The 21143-nt window shown below is 43.9% G+C and overlaps 17 non-coding genes and 1 pseudogene across 17 annotated transcripts; all 18 read left to right on the top strand.

Moving 5' to 3' along the window:
* Positions 1 to 659: 659 nt before the first annotated feature.
* LOC143770955 (U2 spliceosomal RNA) lies at positions 660 to 850 on the top strand. The gene has a single exon (XR_013214856.1). It is a non-coding gene; the product is annotated as a U2 spliceosomal RNA (small nuclear RNA).
* A 963-nt stretch (positions 851 to 1813) lies between these two features.
* LOC143770953 (U2 spliceosomal RNA) lies at positions 1814 to 2004 on the top strand. The gene has a single exon (XR_013214855.1). It is a non-coding gene; the product is annotated as a U2 spliceosomal RNA (small nuclear RNA).
* A 963-nt stretch (positions 2005 to 2967) lies between these two features.
* Positions 2968 to 3158, top strand: LOC143770952 (U2 spliceosomal RNA). Its single transcript, XR_013214854.1, has one exon. It is a non-coding gene; the product is annotated as a U2 spliceosomal RNA (small nuclear RNA).
* Positions 3159 to 4121: 963 nt separating this feature from the next.
* On the top strand, positions 4122 to 4312 carry LOC143770951 (U2 spliceosomal RNA). The gene has a single exon (XR_013214853.1). It is a non-coding gene; the product is annotated as a U2 spliceosomal RNA (small nuclear RNA).
* Positions 4313 to 5275: 963 nt separating this feature from the next.
* On the top strand, positions 5276 to 5466 carry LOC143770950 (U2 spliceosomal RNA). Its single transcript, XR_013214852.1, has one exon. It is a non-coding gene; the product is annotated as a U2 spliceosomal RNA (small nuclear RNA).
* Positions 5467 to 6429: 963 nt separating this feature from the next.
* On the top strand, positions 6430 to 6572 carry LOC143770828 (U2 spliceosomal RNA; annotated as a pseudogene).
* Positions 6573 to 7923: 1351 nt separating this feature from the next.
* On the top strand, positions 7924 to 8109 carry LOC143771337 (U2 spliceosomal RNA). The gene has a single exon (XR_013215087.1). It is a non-coding gene; the product is annotated as a U2 spliceosomal RNA (small nuclear RNA).
* A 963-nt stretch (positions 8110 to 9072) lies between these two features.
* LOC143770949 (U2 spliceosomal RNA) lies at positions 9073 to 9263 on the top strand. The gene has a single exon (XR_013214851.1). It is a non-coding gene; the product is annotated as a U2 spliceosomal RNA (small nuclear RNA).
* Positions 9264 to 10226: 963 nt separating this feature from the next.
* On the top strand, positions 10227 to 10417 carry LOC143770948 (U2 spliceosomal RNA). Its single transcript, XR_013214850.1, has one exon. It is a non-coding gene; the product is annotated as a U2 spliceosomal RNA (small nuclear RNA).
* Positions 10418 to 11380: 963 nt separating this feature from the next.
* LOC143770947 (U2 spliceosomal RNA) lies at positions 11381 to 11571 on the top strand. The gene has a single exon (XR_013214849.1). It is a non-coding gene; the product is annotated as a U2 spliceosomal RNA (small nuclear RNA).
* Positions 11572 to 12534: 963 nt separating this feature from the next.
* LOC143770946 (U2 spliceosomal RNA) lies at positions 12535 to 12725 on the top strand. Its single transcript, XR_013214848.1, has one exon. It is a non-coding gene; the product is annotated as a U2 spliceosomal RNA (small nuclear RNA).
* A 963-nt stretch (positions 12726 to 13688) lies between these two features.
* On the top strand, positions 13689 to 13879 carry LOC143770945 (U2 spliceosomal RNA). The gene has a single exon (XR_013214847.1). It is a non-coding gene; the product is annotated as a U2 spliceosomal RNA (small nuclear RNA).
* Positions 13880 to 14842: 963 nt separating this feature from the next.
* LOC143770944 (U2 spliceosomal RNA) lies at positions 14843 to 15033 on the top strand. The gene has a single exon (XR_013214846.1). It is a non-coding gene; the product is annotated as a U2 spliceosomal RNA (small nuclear RNA).
* A 963-nt stretch (positions 15034 to 15996) lies between these two features.
* On the top strand, positions 15997 to 16187 carry LOC143770943 (U2 spliceosomal RNA). Its single transcript, XR_013214845.1, has one exon. It is a non-coding gene; the product is annotated as a U2 spliceosomal RNA (small nuclear RNA).
* A 963-nt stretch (positions 16188 to 17150) lies between these two features.
* LOC143770942 (U2 spliceosomal RNA) lies at positions 17151 to 17341 on the top strand. The gene has a single exon (XR_013214844.1). It is a non-coding gene; the product is annotated as a U2 spliceosomal RNA (small nuclear RNA).
* Positions 17342 to 18304: 963 nt separating this feature from the next.
* Positions 18305 to 18495, top strand: LOC143770941 (U2 spliceosomal RNA). Its single transcript, XR_013214843.1, has one exon. It is a non-coding gene; the product is annotated as a U2 spliceosomal RNA (small nuclear RNA).
* A 963-nt stretch (positions 18496 to 19458) lies between these two features.
* Positions 19459 to 19649, top strand: LOC143770940 (U2 spliceosomal RNA). The gene has a single exon (XR_013214842.1). It is a non-coding gene; the product is annotated as a U2 spliceosomal RNA (small nuclear RNA).
* A 963-nt stretch (positions 19650 to 20612) lies between these two features.
* LOC143770939 (U2 spliceosomal RNA) lies at positions 20613 to 20803 on the top strand. The gene has a single exon (XR_013214841.1). It is a non-coding gene; the product is annotated as a U2 spliceosomal RNA (small nuclear RNA).
* The last annotated feature ends 340 nt before the right edge of the window (positions 20804 to 21143 follow it).

Here is a 21143-nt window from a genome sequence, read left to right as displayed (position 1 = left end):
TGTTGCAAATATACTGTGTCGGCTACCAAACTAGGCCCCTGCTGTCTGTCAGCACTTGCTATTTAAATTGAAGCATTCAATGAGTAGTTCTGCCATACATACTGCATTTCTGACCGCAGGAATTCTTTTTTGAAACATTGTCTCCCTCTTGTGGACCACCGGTTTTTCAATGCGTTGTATTATATGCATTTTTAAAAGAAAAAAAGTAAGTAAAAATGGTGCCTGTGCTGATCTTGAATAGGCTTGTCTTGTCCATCTACACCTGTGTGTGTGTGAGCATTCTAATGCTTTTCACCAACCAGGTGCGCTGCCTGCAGTAGATAGAATCTTAGCACGGAACATTCATGTGCTGTCACAATGGGGCTGGCTGGAGGGTGTGGTCAAAGTAGGCGGAGTTATGCAGATTCAAAACGCGTCGTGCACAGCTTGAACAAACACTCACACACAGACAGACAGACAGACAGACACACACACTCTCCGTCTCTCACACACAGACACACATACACAGCAGAACTGTCATTGACAGCAGAACTGTCATTGAGAAGGCCTCCCTCCAGAGTTTCTGAAAATGTCCTCCCTGCGGCAATCTTTTGCTCTGTCTCCACAATGGGTATTGGTGGTAGGCCTTGGTGCGGCCCACGGGGCGCAGCGGCTTCGGTATCGCTTCTCGGCCTTTTGGCTAAGATCAAGTGTAGTATCTGTTCTTATCAGTTTAATATCTGATACGTCCCCTATTTGGGGACCATATATTAAATGGATTTTTGGAACAGGGAGATGGAAGAAGAGCTTGCTCTGTCCACTCCACGCATTGACCCGTTATTGCAGTATCTCCGGGACCAGTGCACTCCTTCTCTGATCCAGTTTCTAAAAACAGATTGAATTGAAATCAGCGCGAGTTGTCTTTTAACCCTTTATGGGAATTGATTTCAGGGTCAAAGAAGCACTTTTCTCAGGCCAAGTGTAGCATTTTGTTTGATTTCTCCTGGCCAATTGCAACATTTTCTGCGCCTTGCCTGGCCTTGCTTTCACCTATGTCTGTCAAACATTGCATTGCATTCAATATGCAATCAATCAATCAATCAATCAATCAATCAATCAATTTGTCTTTACTGGTTGCTGCAACAGGTGTGTTAAGATTTAGGCCTTTCTTACAGTGTTGCAAATATACTGTGTCGGCTACCAAACTAGGCCCCTGCTGTCTGTCAGCACTTGCTATTTAAATTGAAGCATTCAATGAGTAGTTCTGCCATACATACTGCATTTCTGACCGCAGGAATTCTTTTTTGAAACATTGTCTCCCTCTTGTGGACCACCGGTTTTTCAATGCGTTGTATTATATGCATTTTTAAAAGAAAAAAAGTAAGTAAAAATGGTGCCTGTGCTGATCTTGAATAGGCTTGTCTTGTCCATCTACACCTGTGTGTGTGTGAGCATTCTAATGCTTTTCACCAACCAGGTGCGCTGCCTGCAGTAGATAGAATCTTAGCACGGAACATTCATGTGCTGTCACAATGGGGCTGGCTGGAGGGTGTGGTCAAAGTAGGCGGAGTTATGCAGATTCAAAACGCGTCGTGCACAGCTTGAACAAACACTCACACACAGACAGACAGACAGACAGACACACACACTCTCCGTCTCTCACACACAGACACACATACACAGCAGAACTGTCATTGACAGCAGAACTGTCATTGAGAAGGCCTCCCTCCAGAGTTTCTGAAAATGTCCTCCCTGCGGCAATCTTTTGCTCTGTCTCCACAATGGGTATTGGTGGTAGGCCTTGGTGCGGCCCACGGGGCGCAGCGGCTTCGGTATCGCTTCTCGGCCTTTTGGCTAAGATCAAGTGTAGTATCTGTTCTTATCAGTTTAATATCTGATACGTCCCCTATTTGGGGACCATATATTAAATGGATTTTTGGAACAGGGAGATGGAAGAAGAGCTTGCTCTGTCCACTCCACGCATTGACCCGTTATTGCAGTATCTCCGGGACCAGTGCACTCCTTCTCTGATCCAGTTTCTAAAAACAGATTGAATTGAAATCAGCGCGAGTTGTCTTTTAACCCTTTATGGGAATTGATTTCAGGGTCAAAGAAGCACTTTTCTCAGGCCAAGTGTAGCATTTTGTTTGATTTCTCCTGGCCAATTGCAACATTTTCTGCGCCTTGCCTGGCCTTGCTTTCACCTATGTCTGTCAAACATTGCATTGCATTCAATATGCAATCAATCAATCAATCAATCAATCAATCAATCAATTTGTCTTTACTGGTTGCTGCAACAGGTGTGTTAAGATTTAGGCCTTTCTTACAGTGTTGCAAATATACTGTGTCGGCTACCAAACTAGGCCCCTGCTGTCTGTCAGCACTTGCTATTTAAATTGAAGCATTCAATGAGTAGTTCTGCCATACATACTGCATTTCTGACCGCAGGAATTCTTTTTTGAAACATTGTCTCCCTCTTGTGGACCACCGGTTTTTCAATGCGTTGTATTATATGCATTTTTAAAAGAAAAAAAGTAAGTAAAAATGGTGCCTGTGCTGATCTTGAATAGGCTTGTCTTGTCCATCTACACCTGTGTGTGTGTGAGCATTCTAATGCTTTTCACCAACCAGGTGCGCTGCCTGCAGTAGATAGAATCTTAGCACGGAACATTCATGTGCTGTCACAATGGGGCTGGCTGGAGGGTGTGGTCAAAGTAGGCGGAGTTATGCAGATTCAAAACGCGTCGTGCACAGCTTGAACAAACACTCACACACAGACAGACAGACAGACAGACACACACACTCTCCGTCTCTCACACACAGACACACATACACAGCAGAACTGTCATTGACAGCAGAACTGTCATTGAGAAGGCCTCCCTCCAGAGTTTCTGAAAATGTCCTCCCTGCGGCAATCTTTTGCTCTGTCTCCACAATGGGTATTGGTGGTAGGCCTTGGTGCGGCCCACGGGGCGCAGCGGCTTCGGTATCGCTTCTCGGCCTTTTGGCTAAGATCAAGTGTAGTATCTGTTCTTATCAGTTTAATATCTGATACGTCCCCTATTTGGGGACCATATATTAAATGGATTTTTGGAACAGGGAGATGGAAGAAGAGCTTGCTCTGTCCACTCCACGCATTGACCCGTTATTGCAGTATCTCCGGGACCAGTGCACTCCTTCTCTGATCCAGTTTCTAAAAACAGATTGAATTGAAATCAGCGCGAGTTGTCTTTTAACCCTTTATGGGAATTGATTTCAGGGTCAAAGAAGCACTTTTCTCAGGCCAAGTGTAGCATTTTGTTTGATTTCTCCTGGCCAATTGCAACATTTTCTGCGCCTTGCCTGGCCTTGCTTTCACCTATGTCTGTCAAACATTGCATTGCATTCAATATGCAATCAATCAATCAATCAATCAATCAATCAATCAATTTGTCTTTACTGGTTGCTGCAACAGGTGTGTTAAGATTTAGGCCTTTCTTACAGTGTTGCAAATATACTGTGTCGGCTACCAAACTAGGCCCCTGCTGTCTGTCAGCACTTGCTATTTAAATTGAAGCATTCAATGAGTAGTTCTGCCATACATACTGCATTTCTGACCGCAGGAATTCTTTTTTGAAACATTGTCTCCCTCTTGTGGACCACCGGTTTTTCAATGCGTTGTATTATATGCATTTTTAAAAGAAAAAAAGTAAGTAAAAATGGTGCCTGTGCTGATCTTGAATAGGCTTGTCTTGTCCATCTACACCTGTGTGTGTGTGAGCATTCTAATGCTTTTCACCAACCAGGTGCGCTGCCTGCAGTAGATAGAATCTTAGCACGGAACATTCATGTGCTGTCACAATGGGGCTGGCTGGAGGGTGTGGTCAAAGTAGGCGGAGTTATGCAGATTCAAAACGCGTCGTGCACAGCTTGAACAAACACTCACACACAGACAGACAGACAGACAGACACACACACTCTCCGTCTCTCACACACAGACACACATACACAGCAGAACTGTCATTGACAGCAGAACTGTCATTGAGAAGGCCTCCCTCCAGAGTTTCTGAAAATGTCCTCCCTGCGGCAATCTTTTGCTCTGTCTCCACAATGGGTATTGGTGGTAGGCCTTGGTGCGGCCCACGGGGCGCAGCGGCTTCGGTATCGCTTCTCGGCCTTTTGGCTAAGATCAAGTGTAGTATCTGTTCTTATCAGTTTAATATCTGATACGTCCCCTATTTGGGGACCATATATTAAATGGATTTTTGGAACAGGGAGATGGAAGAAGAGCTTGCTCTGTCCACTCCACGCATTGACCCGTTATTGCAGTATCTCCGGGACCAGTGCACTCCTTCTCTGATCCAGTTTCTAAAAACAGATTGAATTGAAATCAGCGCGAGTTGTCTTTTAACCCTTTATGGGAATTGATTTCAGGGTCAAAGAAGCACTTTTCTCAGGCCAAGTGTAGCATTTTGTTTGATTTCTCCTGGCCAATTGCAACATTTTCTGCGCCTTGCCTGGCCTTGCTTTCACCTATGTCTGTCAAACATTGCATTGCATTCAATATGCAATCAATCAATCAATCAATCAATCAATCAATCAATTTGTCTTTACTGGTTGCTGCAACAGGTGTGTTAAGATTTAGGCCTTTCTTACAGTGTTGCAAATATACTGTGTCGGCTACCAAACTAGGCCCCTGCTGTCTGTCAGCACTTGCTATTTAAATTGAAGCATTCAATGAGTAGTTCTGCCATACATACTGCATTTCTGACCGCAGGAATTCTTTTTTGAAACATTGTCTCCCTCTTGTGGACCACCGGTTTTTCAATGCGTTGTATTATATGCATTTTTAAAAGAAAAAAAGTAAGTAAAAATGGTGCCTGTGCTGATCTTGAATAGGCTTGTCTTGTCCATCTACACCTGTGTGTGTGTGAGCATTCTAATGCTTTTCACCAACCAGGTGCGCTGCCTGCAGTAGATAGAATCTTAGCACGGAACATTCATGTGCTGTCACAATGGGGCTGGCTGGAGGGTGTGGTCAAAGTAGGCGGAGTTATGCAGATTCAAAACGCGTCGTGCACAGCTTGAACAAACACTCACACACAGACAGACAGACAGACAGACACACACACTCTCCGTCTCTCACACACAGACACACATACACAGCAGAACTGTCATTGACAGCAGAACTGTCATTGAGAAGGCCTCCCTCCAGAGTTTCTGAAAATGTCCTCCCTGCGGCAATCTTTTGCTCTGTCTCCACAATGGGTATTGGTGGTAGGCCTTGGTGCGGCCCACGGGGCGCAGCGGCTTCGGTATCGCTTCTCGGCCTTTTGGCTAAGATCAAGTGTAGTATCTGTTCTTATCAGTTTAATATCTGATACGTCCCCTATTTGGGGACCATATATTAAATGGATTTTTGGAACAGGGAGATGGAAGAAGAGCTTGCTCTGTCCACTCCACGCATTGACCCGTTATTGCAGTATCTCCGGGACCAGTGCACTCCTTCTCTGATCCAGTTTCTAAAAACAGATTGAATTGAAATCAGCGCGAGTTGTCTTTTAACCCTTTATGGGAATTGATTTCAGGGTCAAAGAAGCACTTTTCTCAGGCCAAGTGTAGCATTTTGTTTGATTTCTCCTGGCCAATTGCAACATTTTCTGCGCCTTGCCTGGCCTTGCTTTCACCTATGTCTGTCAAACATTGCATTGCATTCAATATGCAATCAATCAATCAATCAATCAATCAATCAATCAATTTGTCTTTACTGGTTGCTGCAACAGGTGTGTTAAGATTTAGGCCTTTCTTACAGTGTTGCAAATATACTGTGTCGGCTACCAAACTAGGCCCCTGCTGTCTGTCAGCACTTGCTATTTAAATTGAAGCATTCAATGAGTAGTTCTGCCATACATACTGCATTTCTGACCGCAGGAATTCTTTTTTGAAACATTGTCTCCCTCTTGTGGACCACCGGTTTTTCAATGCGTTGTATTATATGCATTTTTAAAAGAAAAAAAGTAAGTAAAAATGGTGCCTGTGCTGATCTTGAATAGGCTTGTCTTGTCCATCTACACCTGTGTGTGTGTGAGCATTCTAATGCTTTTCACCAACCAGGTGCGCTGCCTGCAGTAGATAGAATCTTAGCACGGAACATTCATGTGCTGTCACAATGGGGCTGGCTGGAGGGTGTGGTCAAAGTAGGCGGAGTTATGCAGATTCAAAACGCGTCGTGCACAGCTTGAACAAACACTCACACACAGACAGACAGACAGACAGACACACACACTCTCCGTCTCTCACACACAGACACACATACACAGCAGAACTGTCATTGACAGCAGAACTGTCATTGAGAAGGCCTCCCTCCAGAGTTTCTGAAAATGTCCTCCCTGCGGCAATCTTTTGCTCTGTCTCCACAATGGGTATTGGTGGTAGGCCTTGGTGCGGCCCACGGGGCGCAGCGGCTTCGGTATCGCTTCTCGGCCTTTTGGCTAAGATCAAGTGTAGTGGCTTATGGTTGCTGCACTTGGTCTGGTCTAAGGTGCCCAGGGTACCCGGCTCCTTGGCCTGGGGGGATCGCTGCATTTAACAGTGTGGCTTCACCCCCCTGCTGCTATTGGGGAGTCGGATTAGTCCCTGGGCAACGAGAGGCGATCACCCCTGTCACCACACATAGCTGTGGGGGGCAGTCATAAGGACTTTTAAGATGGGCCTTTTCAGGAAGAAGAATTGTCTGAGATTTTTCGTTAAGAATTCATCGTTGGATGGTCTTTTGGACGAACAGAAGATTTTGGACTTATTGGAGAAGTATGGATCGGTTGGAAGAATGGATATTTTGTGCATGCAGGAAATTAAGGTGAAGAGAATTTTTGATATTACTTTAAAGTCTGAAGATAAGTGTTTTTGTTTTTTGGATAATTGGAGAGAAGAATATTCAGATAATTTCAGTGTGAAGGCGTTATTTCTGGGAGAACCAAAGAAACTGATTGTTCAGATGGATGATCCTTATGTGGAAATGAGAGAGGTATTGGATTTCTTGAAAAGTGGCTTCAGGATGGTGAGTTTTCACAAGGACTATATTAATAGAATTGGAGTTTGGAACGGTAAGAGGAGATTTCTATGGTGGAAGAGTGAAAATGAAGAGATAAAGACGGGAAAAATAATGGTGAACGGAAAGGTTGGTTTTTTGTATGTAGAGAAATTTAAGGAAAAGTTGGAGGAAAATATATTTGATGGAGGCAAAATGGAAATGTCTGTGAAGGAAATGGTGGGAGATGATAGTATAGAAAATGTGAAGAAAAAGTTGGAAGAAAAGGAAGTAAAAATGGTAATGGATTTGAAGGACCCTAAAACGGTTAAGGCGGACTTAAAAAAGAAGAAGGAGGAAAAAATGAAGATGGAACAAAGTGTGGAGAATGTGAGCATAGAGAAGGAAGAGGAAGTGAGAGATGTTACGTTTTTTGGTTTTGACTTTTTGGAAGATATGGCATGTTTTTCAGAGAGTGATTCTGAGGTGAATGATAGTGTGAAGAAAAAGTTGGAAGAAAAGGAGGTAAAAATGGTAATGGATTTGAAGGACCCTAAAAAGGTTGAGAAGGCGGACTTAAAAAAGAAGAAGGAGAAAAAAATGAAGATGGAACAAAGTGTGGAGAATGTGAGCATAGAGAAGGAAGAGGAAGTGAGAGATGTTACGTTTTTTGGTTTTGACTTTTTGAAAGATATTAGAGCTGATTTAGAGTTAAAAGAAAATGTTTGGAAAAAGACGAAGAAAAAGGAGAAAAGGAAAATGTAGTTATTTTTTGTAATGAAGTTTGGTGGTAATGTGTTTTCTTGAGAAACTATAGTTGTTTTGTTTTATGTTCTTACTGTTTGTAATTTGTTTTTGTAGATATATTTATTTTAATAAGAAATGGTTTCAAGATGATGAGTCGAACTCATGTTTAATATCGTTTAATACGATGAGTTTTATTTTTGAGTTATGGCACTGATGAAACCTCATCTGTTCTTATCAGTTTAATATCTGATACGTCCCCTATTTGGGGACCATATATTAAATGGATTTTTGGAACAGGGAGATGGAAGAAGAGCTTGCTCTGTCCACTCCACGCATTGACCCGTTATTGCAGTATCTCCGGGACCAGTGCACTCCTTCTCTGATCCAGTTTCTAAAAACAGATTGAATTGAAATCAGCGCGAGTTGTCTTTTAACCCTTTATGGGAATTGATTTCAGGGTCAAAGAAGCACTTTTCTCAGGCCAAGTGTAGCATTTTGTTTGATTTCTCCTGGCCAATTGCAACATTTTCTGCGCCTTGCCTGGCCTTGCTTTCACCTATGTCTGTCAAACATTGCATTGCATTCAATATGCAATCAATCAATCAATCAATCAATCAATCAATCAATTTGTCTTTACTGGTTGCTGCAACAGGTGTGTTAAGATTTAGGCCTTTCTTACAGTGTTGCAAATATACTGTGTCGGCTACCAAACTAGGCCCCTGCTGTCTGTCAGCACTTGCTATTTAAATTGAAGCATTCAATGAGTAGTTCTGCCATACATACTGCATTTCTGACCGCAGGAATTCTTTTTTGAAACATTGTCTCCCTCTTGTGGACCACCGGTTTTTCAATGCGTTGTATTATATGCATTTTTAAAAGAAAAAAAGTAAGTAAAAATGGTGCCTGTGCTGATCTTGAATAGGCTTGTCTTGTCCATCTACACCTGTGTGTGTGTGAGCATTCTAATGCTTTTCACCAACCAGGTGCGCTGCCTGCAGTAGATAGAATCTTAGCACGGAACATTCATGTGCTGTCACAATGGGGCTGGCTGGAGGGTGTGGTCAAAGTAGGCGGAGTTATGCAGATTCAAAACGCGTCGTGCACAGCTTGAACAAACACTCACACACAGACAGACAGACAGACAGACACACACACTCTCCGTCTCTCACACACAGACACACATACACAGCAGAACTGTCATTGACAGCAGAACTGTCATTGAGAAGGCCTCCCTCCAGAGTTTCTGAAAATGTCCTCCCTGCGGCAATCTTTTGCTCTGTCTCCACAATGGGTATTGGTGGTAGGCCTTGGTGCGGCCCACGGGGCGCAGCGGCTTCGGTATCGCTTCTCGGCCTTTTGGCTAAGATCAAGTGTAGTATCTGTTCTTATCAGTTTAATATCTGATACGTCCCCTATTTGGGGACCATATATTAAATGGATTTTTGGAACAGGGAGATGGAAGAAGAGCTTGCTCTGTCCACTCCACGCATTGACCCGTTATTGCAGTATCTCCGGGACCAGTGCACTCCTTCTCTGATCCAGTTTCTAAAAACAGATTGAATTGAAATCAGCGCGAGTTGTCTTTTAACCCTTTATGGGAATTGATTTCAGGGTCAAAGAAGCACTTTTCTCAGGCCAAGTGTAGCATTTTGTTTGATTTCTCCTGGCCAATTGCAACATTTTCTGCGCCTTGCCTGGCCTTGCTTTCACCTATGTCTGTCAAACATTGCATTGCATTCAATATGCAATCAATCAATCAATCAATCAATCAATCAATCAATTTGTCTTTACTGGTTGCTGCAACAGGTGTGTTAAGATTTAGGCCTTTCTTACAGTGTTGCAAATATACTGTGTCGGCTACCAAACTAGGCCCCTGCTGTCTGTCAGCACTTGCTATTTAAATTGAAGCATTCAATGAGTAGTTCTGCCATACATACTGCATTTCTGACCGCAGGAATTCTTTTTTGAAACATTGTCTCCCTCTTGTGGACCACCGGTTTTTCAATGCGTTGTATTATATGCATTTTTAAAAGAAAAAAAGTAAGTAAAAATGGTGCCTGTGCTGATCTTGAATAGGCTTGTCTTGTCCATCTACACCTGTGTGTGTGTGAGCATTCTAATGCTTTTCACCAACCAGGTGCGCTGCCTGCAGTAGATAGAATCTTAGCACGGAACATTCATGTGCTGTCACAATGGGGCTGGCTGGAGGGTGTGGTCAAAGTAGGCGGAGTTATGCAGATTCAAAACGCGTCGTGCACAGCTTGAACAAACACTCACACACAGACAGACAGACAGACAGACACACACACTCTCCGTCTCTCACACACAGACACACATACACAGCAGAACTGTCATTGACAGCAGAACTGTCATTGAGAAGGCCTCCCTCCAGAGTTTCTGAAAATGTCCTCCCTGCGGCAATCTTTTGCTCTGTCTCCACAATGGGTATTGGTGGTAGGCCTTGGTGCGGCCCACGGGGCGCAGCGGCTTCGGTATCGCTTCTCGGCCTTTTGGCTAAGATCAAGTGTAGTATCTGTTCTTATCAGTTTAATATCTGATACGTCCCCTATTTGGGGACCATATATTAAATGGATTTTTGGAACAGGGAGATGGAAGAAGAGCTTGCTCTGTCCACTCCACGCATTGACCCGTTATTGCAGTATCTCCGGGACCAGTGCACTCCTTCTCTGATCCAGTTTCTAAAAACAGATTGAATTGAAATCAGCGCGAGTTGTCTTTTAACCCTTTATGGGAATTGATTTCAGGGTCAAAGAAGCACTTTTCTCAGGCCAAGTGTAGCATTTTGTTTGATTTCTCCTGGCCAATTGCAACATTTTCTGCGCCTTGCCTGGCCTTGCTTTCACCTATGTCTGTCAAACATTGCATTGCATTCAATATGCAATCAATCAATCAATCAATCAATCAATCAATCAATTTGTCTTTACTGGTTGCTGCAACAGGTGTGTTAAGATTTAGGCCTTTCTTACAGTGTTGCAAATATACTGTGTCGGCTACCAAACTAGGCCCCTGCTGTCTGTCAGCACTTGCTATTTAAATTGAAGCATTCAATGAGTAGTTCTGCCATACATACTGCATTTCTGACCGCAGGAATTCTTTTTTGAAACATTGTCTCCCTCTTGTGGACCACCGGTTTTTCAATGCGTTGTATTATATGCATTTTTAAAAGAAAAAAAGTAAGTAAAAATGGTGCCTGTGCTGATCTTGAATAGGCTTGTCTTGTCCATCTACACCTGTGTGTGTGTGAGCATTCTAATGCTTTTCACCAACCAGGTGCGCTGCCTGCAGTAGATAGAATCTTAGCACGGAACATTCATGTGCTGTCACAATGGGGCTGGCTGGAGGGTGTGGTCAAAGTAGGCGGAGTTATGCAGATTCAAAACGCGTCGTGCACAGCTTGAACAAACACTCACACACAGACAGACAGACAGACAGACACACACACTCTCCGTCTCTCACACACAGACACACATACACAGCAGAACTGTCATTGACAGCAGAACTGTCATTGAGAAGGCCTCCCTCCAGAGTTTCTGAAAATGTCCTCCCTGCGGCAATCTTTTGCTCTGTCTCCACAATGGGTATTGGTGGTAGGCCTTGGTGCGGCCCACGGGGCGCAGCGGCTTCGGTATCGCTTCTCGGCCTTTTGGCTAAGATCAAGTGTAGTATCTGTTCTTATCAGTTTAATATCTGATACGTCCCCTATTTGGGGACCATATATTAAATGGATTTTTGGAACAGGGAGATGGAAGAAGAGCTTGCTCTGTCCACTCCACGCATTGACCCGTTATTGCAGTATCTCCGGGACCAGTGCACTCCTTCTCTGATCCAGTTTCTAAAAACAGATTGAATTGAAATCAGCGCGAGTTGTCTTTTAACCCTTTATGGGAATTGATTTCAGGGTCAAAGAAGCACTTTTCTCAGGCCAAGTGTAGCATTTTGTTTGATTTCTCCTGGCCAATTGCAACATTTTCTGCGCCTTGCCTGGCCTTGCTTTCACCTATGTCTGTCAAACATTGCATTGCATTCAATATGCAATCAATCAATCAATCAATCAATCAATCAATCAATTTGTCTTTACTGGTTGCTGCAACAGGTGTGTTAAGATTTAGGCCTTTCTTACAGTGTTGCAAATATACTGTGTCGGCTACCAAACTAGGCCCCTGCTGTCTGTCAGCACTTGCTATTTAAATTGAAGCATTCAATGAGTAGTTCTGCCATACATACTGCATTTCTGACCGCAGGAATTCTTTTTTGAAACATTGTCTCCCTCTTGTGGACCACCGGTTTTTCAATGCGTTGTATTATATGCATTTTTAAAAGAAAAAAAGTAAGTAAAAATGGTGCCTGTGCTGATCTTGAATAGGCTTGTCTTGTCCATCTACACCTGTGTGTGTGTGAGCATTCTAATGCTTTTCACCAACCAGGTGCGCTGCCTGCAGTAGATAGAATCTTAGCACGGAACATTCATGTGCTGTCACAATGGGGCTGGCTGGAGGGTGTGGTCAAAGTAGGCGGAGTTATGCAGATTCAAAACGCGTCGTGCACAGCTTGAACAAACACTCACACACAGACAGACAGACAGACAGACACACACACTCTCCGTCTCTCACACACAGACACACATACACAGCAGAACTGTCATTGACAGCAGAACTGTCATTGAGAAGGCCTCCCTCCAGAGTTTCTGAAAATGTCCTCCCTGCGGCAATCTTTTGCTCTGTCTCCACAATGGGTATTGGTGGTAGGCCTTGGTGCGGCCCACGGGGCGCAGCGGCTTCGGTATCGCTTCTCGGCCTTTTGGCTAAGATCAAGTGTAGTATCTGTTCTTATCAGTTTAATATCTGATACGTCCCCTATTTGGGGACCATATATTAAATGGATTTTTGGAACAGGGAGATGGAAGAAGAGCTTGCTCTGTCCACTCCACGCATTGACCCGTTATTGCAGTATCTCCGGGACCAGTGCACTCCTTCTCTGATCCAGTTTCTAAAAACAGATTGAATTGAAATCAGCGCGAGTTGTCTTTTAACCCTTTATGGGAATTGATTTCAGGGTCAAAGAAGCACTTTTCTCAGGCCAAGTGTAGCATTTTGTTTGATTTCTCCTGGCCAATTGCAACATTTTCTGCGCCTTGCCTGGCCTTGCTTTCACCTATGTCTGTCAAACATTGCATTGCATTCAATATGCAATCAATCAATCAATCAATCAATCAATCAATCAATTTGTCTTTACTGGTTGCTGCAACAGGTGTGTTAAGATTTAGGCCTTTCTTACAGTGTTGCAAATATACTGTGTCGGCTACCAAACTAGGCCCCTGCTGTCTGTCAGCACTTGCTATTTAAATTGAAGCATTCAATGAGTAGTTCTGCCATACATACTGCATTTCTGACCGCAGGAATTCTTTTTTGAAACATTGTCTCCCTCTTGTGGACCACCGGTTTTTCAATGCGTTGTATTATATGCATTTTTAAAAGAAAAAAAGTAAGTAAAAATGGTGCCTGTGCTGATCTTGAATAGGCTTGTCTTGTCCATCTACACCTGTGTGTGTGTGAGCATTCTAATGCTTTTCACCAACCAGGTGCGCTGCCTGCAGTAGATAGAATCTTAGCACGGAACATTCATGTGCTGTCACAATGGGGCTGGCTGGAGGGTGTGGTCAAAGTAGGCGGAGTTATGCAGATTCAAAACGCGTCGTGCACAGCTTGAACAAACACTCACACACAGACAGACAGACAGACAGACACACACACTCTCCGTCTCTCACACACAGACACACATACACAGCAGAACTGTCATTGACAGCAGAACTGTCATTGAGAAGGCCTCCCTCCAGAGTTTCTGAAAATGTCCTCCCTGCGGCAATCTTTTGCTCTGTCTCCACAATGGGTATTGGTGGTAGGCCTTGGTGCGGCCCACGGGGCGCAGCGGCTTCGGTATCGCTTCTCGGCCTTTTGGCTAAGATCAAGTGTAGTATCTGTTCTTATCAGTTTAATATCTGATACGTCCCCTATTTGGGGACCATATATTAAATGGATTTTTGGAACAGGGAGATGGAAGAAGAGCTTGCTCTGTCCACTCCACGCATTGACCCGTTATTGCAGTATCTCCGGGACCAGTGCACTCCTTCTCTGATCCAGTTTCTAAAAACAGATTGAATTGAAATCAGCGCGAGTTGTCTTTTAACCCTTTATGGGAATTGATTTCAGGGTCAAAGAAGCACTTTTCTCAGGCCAAGTGTAGCATTTTGTTTGATTTCTCCTGGCCAATTGCAACATTTTCTGCGCCTTGCCTGGCCTTGCTTTCACCTATGTCTGTCAAACATTGCATTGCATTCAATATGCAATCAATCAATCAATCAATCAATCAATCAATCAATTTGTCTTTACTGGTTGCTGCAACAGGTGTGTTAAGATTTAGGCCTTTCTTACAGTGTTGCAAATATACTGTGTCGGCTACCAAACTAGGCCCCTGCTGTCTGTCAGCACTTGCTATTTAAATTGAAGCATTCAATGAGTAGTTCTGCCATACATACTGCATTTCTGACCGCAGGAATTCTTTTTTGAAACATTGTCTCCCTCTTGTGGACCACCGGTTTTTCAATGCGTTGTATTATATGCATTTTTAAAAGAAAAAAAGTAAGTAAAAATGGTGCCTGTGCTGATCTTGAATAGGCTTGTCTTGTCCATCTACACCTGTGTGTGTGTGAGCATTCTAATGCTTTTCACCAACCAGGTGCGCTGCCTGCAGTAGATAGAATCTTAGCACGGAACATTCATGTGCTGTCACAATGGGGCTGGCTGGAGGGTGTGGTCAAAGTAGGCGGAGTTATGCAGATTCAAAACGCGTCGTGCACAGCTTGAACAAACACTCACACACAGACAGACAGACAGACAGACACACACACTCTCCGTCTCTCACACACAGACACACATACACAGCAGAACTGTCATTGACAGCAGAACTGTCATTGAGAAGGCCTCCCTCCAGAGTTTCTGAAAATGTCCTCCCTGCGGCAATCTTTTGCTCTGTCTCCACAATGGGTATTGGTGGTAGGCCTTGGTGCGGCCCACGGGGCGCAGCGGCTTCGGTATCGCTTCTCGGCCTTTTGGCTAAGATCAAGTGTAGTATCTGTTCTTATCAGTTTAATATCTGATACGTCCCCTATTTGGGGACCATATATTAAATGGATTTTTGGAACAGGGAGATGGAAGAAGAGCTTGCTCTGTCCACTCCACGCATTGACCCGTTATTGCAGTATCTCCGGGACCAGTGCACTCCTTCTCTGATCCAGTTTCTAAAAACAGATTGAATTGAAATCAGCGCGAGTTGTCTTTTAACCCTTTATGGGAATTGATTTCAGGGTCAAAGAAGCACTTTTCTCAGGCCAAGTGTAGCATTTTGTTTGATTTCTCCTGGCCAATTGCAACATTTTCTGCGCCTTGCCTGGCCTTGCTTTCACCTATGTCTGTCAAACATTGCATTGCATTCAATATGCAATCAATCAATCAATCAATCAATCAATCAATCAATTTGTCTTTACTGGTTGCTGCAACAGGTGTGTTAAGATTTAGGCCTTTCTTACAGTGTTGCAAATATACTGTGTCGGCTACCAAACTAGGCCCCTGCTGTCTGTCAGCACTTGCTATTTAAATTGAAGCATTCAATGAGTAGTTCTGCCATACATACTGCATTTCTGACCGCAGGAATTCTTTTTTGAAACATTGTCTCCCTCTTGTGGACCACCGGTTTTTCAATGCGTTGTATTATATGCATTTTTAAAAGAAAAAAAGTAAGTAAAAATGGTGCCTGTGCTGATCTTGAATAGGCTTGTCTTGTCCATCTACACCTGTGTGTGTGTGAGCATTCTAATGCTTTTCACCAACCAGGTGCGCTGCCTGCAGTAGATAGAATCTTAGCACGGAACATTCATGTGCTGTCACAATGGGGCTGGCTGGAGGGTGTGGTCAAAGTAGGCGGAGTTATGCAGATTCAAAACGCGTCGTGCACAGCTTGAACAAACACTCACACACAGACAGACAGACAGACAGACACACACACTCTCCGTCTCTCACACACAGACACACATACACAGCAGAACTGTCATTGACAGCAGAACTGTCATTGAGAAGGCCTCCCTCCAGAGTTTCTGAAAATGTCCTCCCTGCGGCAATCTTTTGCTCTGTCTCCACAATGGGTATTGGTGGTAGGCCTTGGTGCGGCCCACGGGGCGCAGCGGCTTCGGTATCGCTTCTCGGCCTTTTGGCTAAGATCAAGTGTAGTATCTGTTCTTATCAGTTTAATATCTGATACGTCCCCTATTTGGGGACCATATATTAAATGGATTTTTGGAACAGGGAGATGGAAGAAGAGCTTGCTCTGTCCACTCCACGCATTGACCCGTTATTGCAGTATCTCCGGGACCAGTGCACTCCTTCTCTGATCCAGTTTCTAAAAACAGATTGAATTGAAATCAGCGCGAGTTGTCTTTTAACCCTTTATGGGAATTGATTTCAGGGTCAAAGAAGCACTTTTCTCAGGCCAAGTGTAGCATTTTGTTTGATTTCTCCTGGCCAATTGCAACATTTTCTGCGCCTTGCCTGGCCTTGCTTTCACCTATGTCTGTCAAACATTGCATTGCATTCAATATGCAATCAATCAATCAATCAATCAATCAATCAATCAATTTGTCTTTACTGGTTGCTGCAACAGGTGTGTTAAGATTTAGGCCTTTCTTACAGTGTTGCAAATATACTGTGTCGGCTACCAAACTAGGCCCCTGCTGTCTGTCAGCACTTGCTATTTAAATTGAAGCATTCAATGAGTAGTTCTGCCATACATACTGCATTTCTGACCGCAGGAATTCTTTTTTGAAACATTGTCTCCCTCTTGTGGACCACCGGTTTTTCAATGCGTTGTATTATATGCATTTTTAAAAGAAAAAAAGTAAGTAAAAATGGTGCCTGTGCTGATCTTGAATAGGCTTGTCTTGTCCATCTACACCTGTGTGTGTGTGAGCATTCTAATGCTTTTCACCAACCAGGTGCGCTGCCTGCAGTAGATAGAATCTTAGCACGGAACATTCATGTGCTGTCACAATGGGGCTGGCTGGAGGGTGTGGTCAAAGTAGGCGGAGTTATGCAGATTCAAAACGCGTCGTGCACAGCTTGAACAAACACTCACACACAGACAGACAGACAGACAGACACACACACTCTCCGTCTCTCACACACAGACACACATACACAGCAGAACTGTCATTGACAGCAGAACTGTCATTGAGAAGGCCTCCCTCCAGAGTTTCTGAAAATGTCCTCCCTGCGGCAATCTTTTGCTCTGTCTCCACAATGGGTATTGGTGGTAGGCCTTGGTGCGGCCCACGGGGCGCAGCGGCTTCGGTATCGCTTCTCGGCCTTTTGGCTAAGATCAAGTGTAGTATCTGTTCTTATCAGTTTAATATCTGATACGTCCCCTATTTGGGGACCATATATTAAATGGATTTTTGGAACAGGGAGATGGAAGAAGAGCTTGCTCTGTCCACTCCACGCATTGACCCGTTATTGCAGTATCTCCGGGACCAGTGCACTCCTTCTCTGATCCAGTTTCTAAAAACAGATTGAATTGAAATCAGCGCGAGTTGTCTTTTAACCCTTTATGGGAATTGATTTCAGGGTCAAAGAAGCACTTTTCTCAGGCCAAGTGTAGCATTTTGTTTGATTTCTCCTGGCCAATTGCAACATTTTCTGCGCCTTGCCTGGCCTTGCTTTCACCTATGTCTGTCAAACATTGCATTGCATTCAATATGCAATCAATCAATCAATCAATCAATCAATCAATCAATTTGTCTTTACTGGTTGCTGCAACAGGTGTGTTAAGATTTAGGCCTTTCTTACAGTGTTGCAAATATACTGTGTCGGCTACCAAACTAGGCCCCTGCTGTCTGTCAGCACTTGCTATTTAAATTGAAGCATTCAATGAGTAGTTCTGCCATACATACTGCATTTCTGACCGCAGGAATTCTTTTTTGAAACATTGTCTCCCTCTTGTGGACCACCGGTTTTTCAATGCGTTGTATTATATGCATTTTTAAAAGAAAAAAAGTAAGTAAAAATGGTGCCTGTGCTGATCTTGAATAGGCTTGTCTTGTCCATCTACACCTGTGTGTGTGTGAGCATTCTAATGCTTTTCACCAACCAGGTGCGCTGCCTGCAGTAGATAGAATCTTAGCACGGAACATTCATGTGCTGTCACAATGGGGCTGGCTGGAGGGTGTGGTCAAAGTAGGCGGAGTTATGCAGATTCAAAACGCGTCGTGCACAGCTTGAACAAACACTCACACACAGACAGACAGACAGACAGACACACACACTCTCCGTCTCTCACACACAGACACACATACACAGCAGAACTGTCATTGACAGCAGAACTGTCATTGAGAAGGCCTCCCTCCAGAGTTTCTGAAAATGTCCTCCCTGCGGCAATCTTTTGCTCTGTCTCCACAATGGGTATTGGTGGTAGGCCTTGGTGCGGCCCACGGGGCGCAGCGGCTTCGGTATCGCTTCTCGGCCTTTTGGCTAAGATCAAGTGTAGTATCTGTTCTTATCAGTTTAATATCTGATACGTCCCCTATTTGGGGACCATATATTAAATGGATTTTTGGAACAGGGAGATGGAAGAAGAGCTTGCTCTGTCCACTCCACGCATTGACCCGTTATTGCAGTATCTCCGGGACCAGTGCACTCCTTCTCTGATCCAGTTTCTAAAAACAGATTGAATTGAAATCAGCGCGAGTTGTCTTTTAACCCTTTATGGGAATTGATTTCAGGGTCAAAGAAGCACTTTTCTCAGGCCAAGTGTAGCATTTTGTTTGATTTCTCCTGGCCAATTGCAACATTTTCTGCGCCTTGCCTGGCCTTGCTTTCACCTATGTCTGTCAAACATTGCATTGCATTCAATATGCAATCAATCAATCAATCAATCAATCAATCAATCAATTTGTCTTTACTGGTTGCTGCAACAGGTGTGTTAAGATTTAGGCCTTTCTTACAGTGTTGCAAATATACTGTGTCGGCTACCAAACTAGGCCCCTGCTGTCTGTCAGCACTTGCTATTTAAATTGAAGCATTCAATGAGTAGTTCTGCCATACATACTGCATTTCTGACCGCAGGAATTCTTTTTTGAAACATTGTCTCCCTCTTGTGGACCACCGGTTTTTCAATGCGTTGTATTATATGCATTTTTAAAAGAAAAAAAGTAAGTAAAAATGGTGCCTGTGCTGATCTTGAATAGGCTTGTCTTGTCCATCTACACCTGTGTGTGTGTGAGCATTCTAATGCTTTTCACCAACCAGGTGCGCTGCCTGCAGTAGATAGAATCTTAGCACGGAACATTCATGTGCTGTCACAATGGGGCTGGCTGGAGGGTGTGGTCAAAGTAGGCGGAGTTATGCAGATTCAAAACGCGTCGTGCACAGCTTGAACAAACACTCACACACAGACAGACAGACAGACAGACACACACACTCTCCGTCTCTCACACACAGACACACATACACAGCAGAACTGTCATTGACAGCAGAACTGTCATTGAGAAGGCCTCCCTCCAGAGTTTCTGAAAATGTCCTCCCTGCGGCAATCTTTTGCTCTGTCTCCACAATGGGTATTGGTGGTAGGCCTTGGTGCGGCCCACGGGGCGCAGCGGCTTCGGTATCGCTTCTCGGCCTTTTGGCTAAGATCAAGTGTAGTATCTGTTCTTATCAGTTTAATATCTGATACGTCCCCTATTTGGGGACCATATATTAAATGGATTTTTGGAACAGGGAGATGGAAGAAGAGCTTGCTCTGTCCACTCCACGCATTGACCCGTTATTGCAGTATCTCCGGGACCAGTGCACTCCTTCTCTGATCCAGTTTCTAAAAACAGATTGAATTGAAATCAGCGCGAGTTGTCTTTTAACCCTTTATGGGAATTGATTTCAGGGTCAAAGAAGCACTTTTCTCAGGCCAAGTGTAGCATTTTGTTTGATTTCTCCTGGCCAATTGCAACATTTTCTGCGCCTTGCCTGGCCTTGCTTTCACCTATGTCTGTCAAACATTGCATTGCATTCAATATGCAATCAATCAATCAATCAATCAATCAATCAATCAATTTGTCTTTACTGGTTGCTGCAACAGGTGTGTTAAGATTTAGGCCTTTCTTACAGTGTTGCAAATATACTGTGTCGGCTACCAAACTAGGCCCCTGCTGTCTGTCAGCACTTGCTATTTAAATTGAAGCATTCAATGAGTAGTTCTGCCATACATACTGCATTTCTGACCGCAGGAATTCTTTTTTGAAACATTGTCTCCCTCTTGTGGACCACCGGTTTTTCAATGCGTTGTATTATATGCATTTTTAAAAGAAAAAAAGTAAGTAAAAATGGTGCCTGTGCTGATCTTGAATAGGCTTGTCTTGTCCATCTACACCTGTGTGTGTGTGAGCATTCTAATGCTTTTCACCAACCAGGTGCGCTGCCTGCAGTAGATAGAATCTTAGCACGGAACATTCATGTGCTGTCACAATGGGGCTGGCTGGAGGGTGTGGTCAAAGTAGGCGGAGTTATGCAGATTCAAAACGCGTCGTGCACAGCTTGAACAAACACTCACACACAGACAGACAGACAGACAGACACACACACTCTCCGTCTCTCACACACAGACACACATACACAGCAGAACTGTCATTGACAGCAGAACTGTCATTGAGAAGGCCTCCCTCCAGAGTTTCTGAAAATGTCCTCCCTGCGGCAATCTTTTGCTCTGTCTCCACAATGGGTATTGGTGGTAGGCCTTGGTGCGGCCCACGGGGCGCAGCGGCTTCGGTATCGCTTCTCGGCCTTTTGGCTAAGATCAAGTGTAGTATCTGTTCTTATCAGTTTAATATCTGATACGTCCCCTATTTGGGGACCATATATTAAATGGATTTTTGGAACAGGGAGATGGAAGAAGAGCTTGCTCTGTCCACTCCACGCATTGACCCGTTATTGCAGTATCTCCGGGACCAGTGCACTCCTTCTCTGATCCAGTTTCTAAAAACAGATTGAATTGAAATCAGCGCGAGTTGTCTTTTAACCCTTTATGGGAATTGATTTCAGGGTCAAAGAAGCACTTTTCTCAGGCCAAGTGTAGCATTTTGTTTGATTTCTCCTGGCCAATTGCAACATTTTCTGCGCCTTGCCTGGCCTTGCTTTCACCTATGTCTGTCAAACATTGCATTGCATTCAATATGCAATCAATCAATCAATCAATCAATCAATCAATTTGTCTTTACTGGTTGCTGCAACAGGTGTGTTAAGATTTAGGCCTTTCTTACAGTGTTGCAAATATACTGTGTCGGCTACCAAACTAGGCCCCT

The sequence above is a fragment of the Ranitomeya variabilis genome, chromosome 4, assembly GCF_051348905.1.
Source record: "Ranitomeya variabilis isolate aRanVar5 chromosome 4, aRanVar5.hap1, whole genome shotgun sequence".
NCBI lineage: Eukaryota > Metazoa > Chordata > Amphibia > Anura > Dendrobatidae > Ranitomeya > Ranitomeya variabilis.
The sequence above is the reverse complement of the archived record's forward strand: the minus strand, read 5'-3'. Positions and strand labels throughout refer to the sequence as shown.